This window comes from Lipotes vexillifer, unplaced genomic scaffold (assembly GCF_000442215.2).
Source record: "Lipotes vexillifer unplaced genomic scaffold, Lipotes_vexillifer_v1.1 scaffold1330, whole genome shotgun sequence".
Lineage (NCBI taxonomy): Eukaryota > Metazoa > Chordata > Mammalia > Artiodactyla > Lipotidae > Lipotes > Lipotes vexillifer.
Window position 1 is genome coordinate 591461 of NW_006787533.1, and position 7542 is coordinate 599002.

Here is a 7542-nt window from a genome sequence, read left to right on the forward strand (position 1 = left end):
CAGTTGGTCTGATTGTGCCCTTATTGGAGATGGAAAAATACAGATGGGACGCTCTTAAAAGAAATCCATTATGTATATATATATCCCCCCCAAAAAAGATGATGCTGATGATTTGCTTTGCAAAAACTTAAAAAAAAAGTTTTTACATAGAAAATTTATTGTTAAACAAAATACTACCTTTGAACTATTTATAAAATAATCAAGTACCAAAATTAAACAGATAATAAAAATGATTAAATAAAAATACAAATATTGCTGTGGTTGATGGTTTTATGGAATATAGTTCTCCTTTGGATTCCTAACACTTGCAGTTACCCAAGGCCTAGATTGCTGAAGTCACTTTTGAACCATTTTAATTAGTCTTAGTGAATGGAGACTTTACAAGGGGGGGACAATAAGGAGGGAATGAGGGAGAGGAAGAAGGAAGAAAAGAAGGGGACCAGAAGGTCTAGTAAAATTGAAATTCACTTGGGAACTGAAATATAAAAATCTTGTGGCTGAATTACAGTGAGATATACAGAGAAATTGACTCTGGATAGACTGAAAAATAAGTTGGTTTAAAGAAAACATGAAAAGGGCTTATTTTTACTGCTTCTTAAATATTAAGCAACATAAATGTTAACAGTGGTTTGCCAATATTTCCAAAGAATGAAATTTAATAAACTTTCTACATTCATTATATGCATTAGTTTCTCCTAGTAATTTCTAACATGATAATAATAATGCTTCATAACAGACTTTTTTTTTTTACCATCTTTATTGGAGTATAATTGCTTTACAATATCCTCTAGGATATTATCTTTTTAATTTTTTTTTCTGAAGATTTATTTATTATTTTTTAAATTTTATTTACTTATTTATTTTTTAACATCTTTATTAGAGTATAATTGCTTTACAATGGTGTCTTAGTTTCTGCTTTATAACAAAGTGAATCAGCTATACATATATATATATATATATCCCCATATCTCCTCCCTCTTGCATCTCCCTCCCACAATCCCTATCCCACCCTTCTAGCTGGTCACAAAGCACCAAGCTGATCTCCCTGTGCTATGTGGCTGCTTCCCACTAGCTATCTGTTTTATGTTTGGTAGTATATATAAGTCCGTGCCACTCTCTCACTATGTCCCAGCTTACCCTTCCCCCTCCCCGTATCTTCAAGTCCATTCTCTGTGTCTGTGTCTTTATTCCTGTCCTGCCCCTAGGTCCTTCAAGAACGAGTTTTCTGTTTTTTAATTTTTTTAGATTCCATATAAATGTGTTAGCATATGGTATTTGGTTTTCTCTTTCTGACTTACTTTACTCTGTATGACAGACTCTAGGTCCATCCACCTCACTACAAATAACTCAATTTTGTTTCCTTTTATGGCTGAGTAATATTCCATTGTATATATGTGCCACATCAGCTTTATCCATTCATCTGTCGATGTACCACAATGTTCACTGCAGCTCTATTTACAATAGTCAGGACATGGAAGCAACCTAATTTATTTATTCTTGGCTGTGTTGGGTCTTCGTTGCTGTGCATGGGCTTTTTCTAGTTGTGGTGAGTGGAGGCTTCCGTGTCCTGGCTATGGTAAATAGAGCTACAGTGAACATTGTGCTACATGACTCTTTTTCAATTATGGTTTTCTCAGGGTATATGCCCAGTAGTGGGATTGCTGGGTTGTATGGTAGTTCTATTTTTAGTTTTTGAGGAACCTCCATACAGTTCTCCATAATGGCTGTATCAATTTACATTCCCACCAACAGTGCAAGAGGGTTCCCTTTTCTCCACACTCTCTCCAGCATTTATTGTTTGTACGTTTTTTGATGATGGCCATTCTGATCGGTGTGAGGTGATACCTCATTGTACTTTTGATTTGCATTTCTCTAATGATTAGTGATGTTCAGCATTCTTTCATGTGTTTGTTGGCAATCGGTATATCTTCTTTGGAGAAATGTCTATTTAGATGTCCGCCCATTTTTGGATTGGGTTGTTTGGTTTTTTGATATTGAGTTGCATGAGCTGCTTGTAAATTTTGGGGGTTAATCCTTTGTCAGTTGTTTCATTTGAAAATATTTTCTCCCATTCGGAGGGTTGTCTTTTTGTCTTGTATATGGTTTCCTTTGCTGTGCAAAAGCTTTTAAGTTTCATTAGGTCCCATTTGTTTCTTTTTGTTTTTATTTCCTTTTCTCTAGGAGGTGGGTCAAAAAGGATCTTGCTGTGATTTATTTCATAGAGTGTTCTGCCTATGATATCCTCAAAGAGTTTGATAGTGTCTGGCTTTACATTTAGGTCTTTAATCCATTCTGAGTTCATTTTTGTGAATAGTGTTAGGGAGTTTTCTAATTTCATTCTTTTACATGTAGCTGTCTGGTTTCCCCAGCACCACTTATTAAAGGGGCTGTCTTTTCTCCATTGTATATTCTTGACTCCTTTATCAAAGATAAGGTGACCACATGTGCATGGGTTTATCTCTGGGCATCCGATCCTGTTCCATTGATCTCTATTTCTGTTTTTGCGCCAGTACCATACTGTCTTGATTACTGTAGCTTTGTAGTATAGTCTGAAGTCAGGGAGCCTGATTCCTCCAGCTGTTTTTCTTTCTCAAGATTGCTTTTGCTATTTGGGGTCTTTTGTGTTTCCATTCAAATTGTAAAATTTTTTATTCTAGTTCTGTGAAAAATGTCATTGATAGCTTGATACGGATTACATTGGATCTGTAGATTGCTTCAGGTAGTATAGTCATTTTCACAATGTTGATTCTTCCAATCCAAGAACATGGTATATCTCTCTGTCTGTTTGTATCACCTTTAATTTCTTTCATCAGTGTCTTATAGTTTTCTGCATACAGGTCTTTTGTCTCCTTAGGTAGGTTTATTCCTAGGTTTTTTATTCTTTTTGTTTCAGTGGTCAGTGTGAGTGTTTCCTTAATTTCTCTTTCAGATTTTTCATCCTTAGTGTGTAGGAATGCCAGAGATTTCTGTGCGTTAATTTTGTATCCTGCTACTTTACAAAATTCATTGATTAGCTCCGGTAGTTTTCTGGTAGCATCTTTAGGATTCTGTGTGTATAGTATCATGTTATCTACAAACAGTGACAGCTTTACTTCTTCTTTTCCGATTTGGATTCCTTTTATTTCTTTTTCTTCTCTGATTGCTGTGGCTAAAACATCCAAAACTATGTTGAATAATAGTGGTGAGAGTGGACAACGTTGTCTTGTTTCTGATCTTAGTGGAAATGGTTTCAGTTTTCACCGTTGAGAACGTTGGTGGCTGTGGGTTTGTCATATATGGGTTTATTATGTTGGGGTAAGTTCCCTCTATGCCTACTTTCTGGAGGGTTTTTATCATAAATGGGTGTTGAATTTTGTTGAAAGCTTTTTCTGCATCTATTGAGATGATCATATGGTTTTTATCCTTCAGTTTGTTAATATCATGCATCACATTGATTGATTTGTATATATTGAAGAATCCTTGCATTCCTGGGATAAACTTCACTTGATTATGGTGTATGATCCTTCACATGTGCTGTCGGATTCTGTTTGCTAGTATTTTGTTGAGGATTTCTGCATCTATGTTCTTCAGTGATATTGGCCTGTAGTTTTCTTTTTTGTGACATCTTTGTCTGGTTTTGGTATCAGGGTGATGGTGACCTCGTAGAATGAGTTTGGGAGTGTTTCTCTCTCTGCTATATTTTGGAAGAGTTTGAGAAGGATAGGTGTTAGCTCTTCTCTAAATGTTTGATAGAATTCGCCTGTGAAGCCATCTGGTCCTGGGCTTTTGTTTGTTGGAAGATGTTTAATCACAGTTTCAATTTCAGTGCTTGTGATTGGTCTATTCATATTTTCTATTTCTTCCTGATTCAGTCTTGGAAGGTTGTGCATTTGTAAGAATTTATCCATTTCTCCCAGGTTGTCCATTTTATTGGCATAGAGTTGCTTGTAGTAATCTCTCATGATCTTTTGTATTTCTGCAGTGTCAGTTGTTACTTCTTTTTCATTTCTAATTCTATTGATTTGAGTCTTCTCCCTTTTTTTCTTGATGATTCTGGCTAATGGTTTATCAATTTTGTTTATCTTCTCAAAGAACCAGCTTTTAGTTTTATTGATCTTTGTTATTGTTTCCTTCATTTCTTTTTCATTTATTTCTGATCTGATTTTTATGATTTCTTTCCTTCTGCTACCTTTGGGGTGTTTTTGTTCTTCTTTCTCTAATGGCTTTAGATGCAAGGTTAGGTTGTTTATTCGAGATGTTTCCTGTTTCTTAAGGTAGGATTGTATTGCTATAAACTTCCCTCTTAGAACTGCTTTTGCTGCATCCCATAGGTTTTGGGTCACTGTGTTTTCTTTGTCATTTGCTTCTAGGTATTTTTTGATTTCCTCTTTGATTTCTTCATTGATCTCTTGGTTATTTAGTAGTGTATTTAGTATTTAGTAGTAGCCTTCATGTGTTTATGTTTTTTTCAGATTTTTTCCTGTAATTGGTATCTAGTCTCATAGCTTTGTGGGTGGAAACAATACTTGATACAATTTCAATATCTTAAATTTACCAAGGCTTGCTTTGTGACCCAAGATATGATCTATCCTGGATAATGTTCCATGAGAACTTGAGAAGAAAGTGTATTCTGTTGTTTTTGGATGGAATGTCCTATAAATATCAATTAAGTCCGTGTTGTTTAATGTATCATTTAAAGCTTGTGTTTCCTTATTTATTTTCATTTTGTATGATCTGTCCATTGGTGAAAGTGGGGTGTTAAAAGTCCCCTACTATGATTGTGTTACTGTCAATTTCCCCTTTTATGGCTATTAGCGTTTAGCCTATGTATTGAGGTGCTCCTTTGTTGGGTGCATTAAATATTTGCAGTTGTTATATCTTCTTCTTGGATTGTTCCCTTGATCATTATGTAGTGTCCTTCTTTGTCTCTTCTAATAGTCTTTAAGGTCTATTTTGTCTGATATGAGAATTGCTACTTCAGCTTTCTTTTGATTTCCATCTGTATGGAATATCATTTTCCATCCCCTCACTTTCAGTCTGTATGTGTCCCTAGGTCTGAAGTGGGTCTCTTGTAGACAGCATATATATGGGTCTTGTTTTTTTATCCATTCTAATCTATTTCTTTTGGTTGGAGCATTTAATCCATTTGCGTTTAAGGTAGTTATCGATATGTATGTTCCTATTTCCATTTTTTAAATTGTTTTGGGTTAGTTATTGTAGGTCTTTTCCTTCTCTTGTGTTTTCTGACTAGAAAAGTTCCTTTAGCATTTGTTGTAAAGCTGTTTTGGTGGTGCTGAATTCTCTTAGCTTTTGCTTGTCTGTAAAGGTTTTAGTTTCTCCGTCAAATCTGAATGAAATCCTTGCTGGGTAAAGAAATCTTGGGTGTAGTTTTTTCCCTTCATCACTTTAAATATGACCTGCCACTCCCTCCTGGCTTGCAAAGTTTCTGCTGAAGATCAGCTCTTAAGCTATGGGGATTCCCTTGTATGTTATTTGTTGTTTTTCCCTTGCTGCTTTTAATATTTTTCTTTGTGTTTAATTTTTGATAGTTTGATTAATACGTGTCTTGGTGTGTTTCTCCTTGGCTTTATCCTGTACGGGACTCTGCACTTCCTGGACTTGATGACTATTTCCTTTCTCATATTAGGGAAGTTTTTAACTATAATCTCTCCAAATATTTTCTCAGTCCCTTTCTTTTTCTCTTCTTCTTCTGGAACCCCTATAATTTGAATGTTGGTGTGTTTAATGTTGTCCCAGAGGTCTCTGAGACTGTCCTCACTTCTTTTCATTCTTTTTTCTTTATTCTGCTCTGTGGCAGTTATTTCCACTATTTTATCTTCCAGGTCACTTATCCGTTCTTCTGCCTCAGTTATTCTGCTATTGATTCCTTCTAGAGAATTTTTATTTTCATTTATTGTGTTGTTCATTATTGTTTATTTGCTCTTTAGTTCTTCTAGGTCCTTGTTAAACGTTTCTTGTCTTTTCTCCATTCTATTTCCAAGATTTTGGATCATCTTTACTATCATTGCTCTGAATTCTTTTTCAGGTAGACTGCTTATTTCCTCTTCATTTGTTTGGCCTGGTGGGTTTTCCCCTTGCTCCTTCATCTGCTGTATGTTTCTCTTTCTTCTCATTTTACTTAACTTACTGTGTTTGGAGTCTCCTTTTCACAGGCTGCAAGTTCATAGTTCCTGTTGTTTTTGGTGTCTGCTGCCACTGGGTAAGGTTGGTTCAGTAGGTTGTGTAGGCTTCCTGGTGTAGGGGACTAGTGCATGTGTTCTGGTAGATGAGGCTGGATCTTGTATTTCTGGTGGGCAGGACTGCATCTGGTGGTGTGTTTTGGAGTATCTGTGACCTTATTATGATTTTAGGCCTCTCTGCTAATGGGTGTGGTTGTGTTCCTGTCTTGCTAGTTGTTTGGCATAGGGTGTCTAGCACTGTAGCTTGCTGGTCCTTGAGTAGAACTGGGTCTTAGCGTTGAGATGAAGTTGTCTGGGAGAGCTTTCCCATTTGATATTAATTGGGGCAGGAGGTCTCTGGTGAACCAATATCCTGAACTCGGCTCTCCCACCTCAGAGGCACAGGCCTGACACACAGCCAGAGCACCAAGACCCTGTCAGTCACACGGCTTTTGGGAAGTCTGAGGTCTTCTGCCAGCGTTCAGTAGATGTTCTGTAGGAGTTGTTCCACATGTAGATGTATTTCTGATGTATTTGTGGGGAAGAAGGTGATCTCCAAGTCTTACTCCTCTGCTATCTTGAAGGCCTCTGGACACATTCCTGAACAACTGTTCAAGACATGCCATCTTACAGGACAGCCATAGAGACTTCTGAGTTCAACCCACTCTGACCAGAAGAGAAACCATAAACTTCATTCAGAATCCTTCGGGTAGGAAGCTCCTTCCTATAGTCCTTCCTGCAGCAGGAGAAAAGCGTGCCCCTGTGCCGATGCTCTTCCACCTGGGCACAGAGGTAGAAGTCCAAGTCAAATGGAGAATAACAGCCTCACTGAGCAACCAGGAGTGTCATCTGTACCCAAGGTGATCTCAGCAGCAGCAGCAAGTACCTGTGGTGGATTTTCAGGCAGAACTCCATAATAGACTTTTGTTATTATTAGGCTAGAGTGTGTTAGGCAATTAAGCAATGAAATGCTTACTTTGGAGGCAAATAAACATGTGGGCAAGTACACTACTATCAATTAAATGATATGGTACCCTAATGAATGGTTCTGAAATGATAAAGTAATAATAGCTAATATTTATTGAGTGCTTATGATATGTCAGGCACTGTTAAGTGCTTTACAGGTATCGGCTTATTTATTTCTCACAACTCTGTGGTAGAAGTGCCATTTTTATTCCTATTTTATGTATGTGGAAACTGAGGTTGAAGAGGGTATGGAAGTTGCCTGCAGTCACAGAGCCAGGAAGGGACTGATCCAGCAATGGAAGCCAAATTGTCCGCTCCCAAAGGCCTATCCTCACTGTGCAACACCTTCTCAAATGGTGAGTGAAGTCAGTGATGTGAGCAAATGAGCACAGAATTTCAGAATTAATGTCATTCCTGC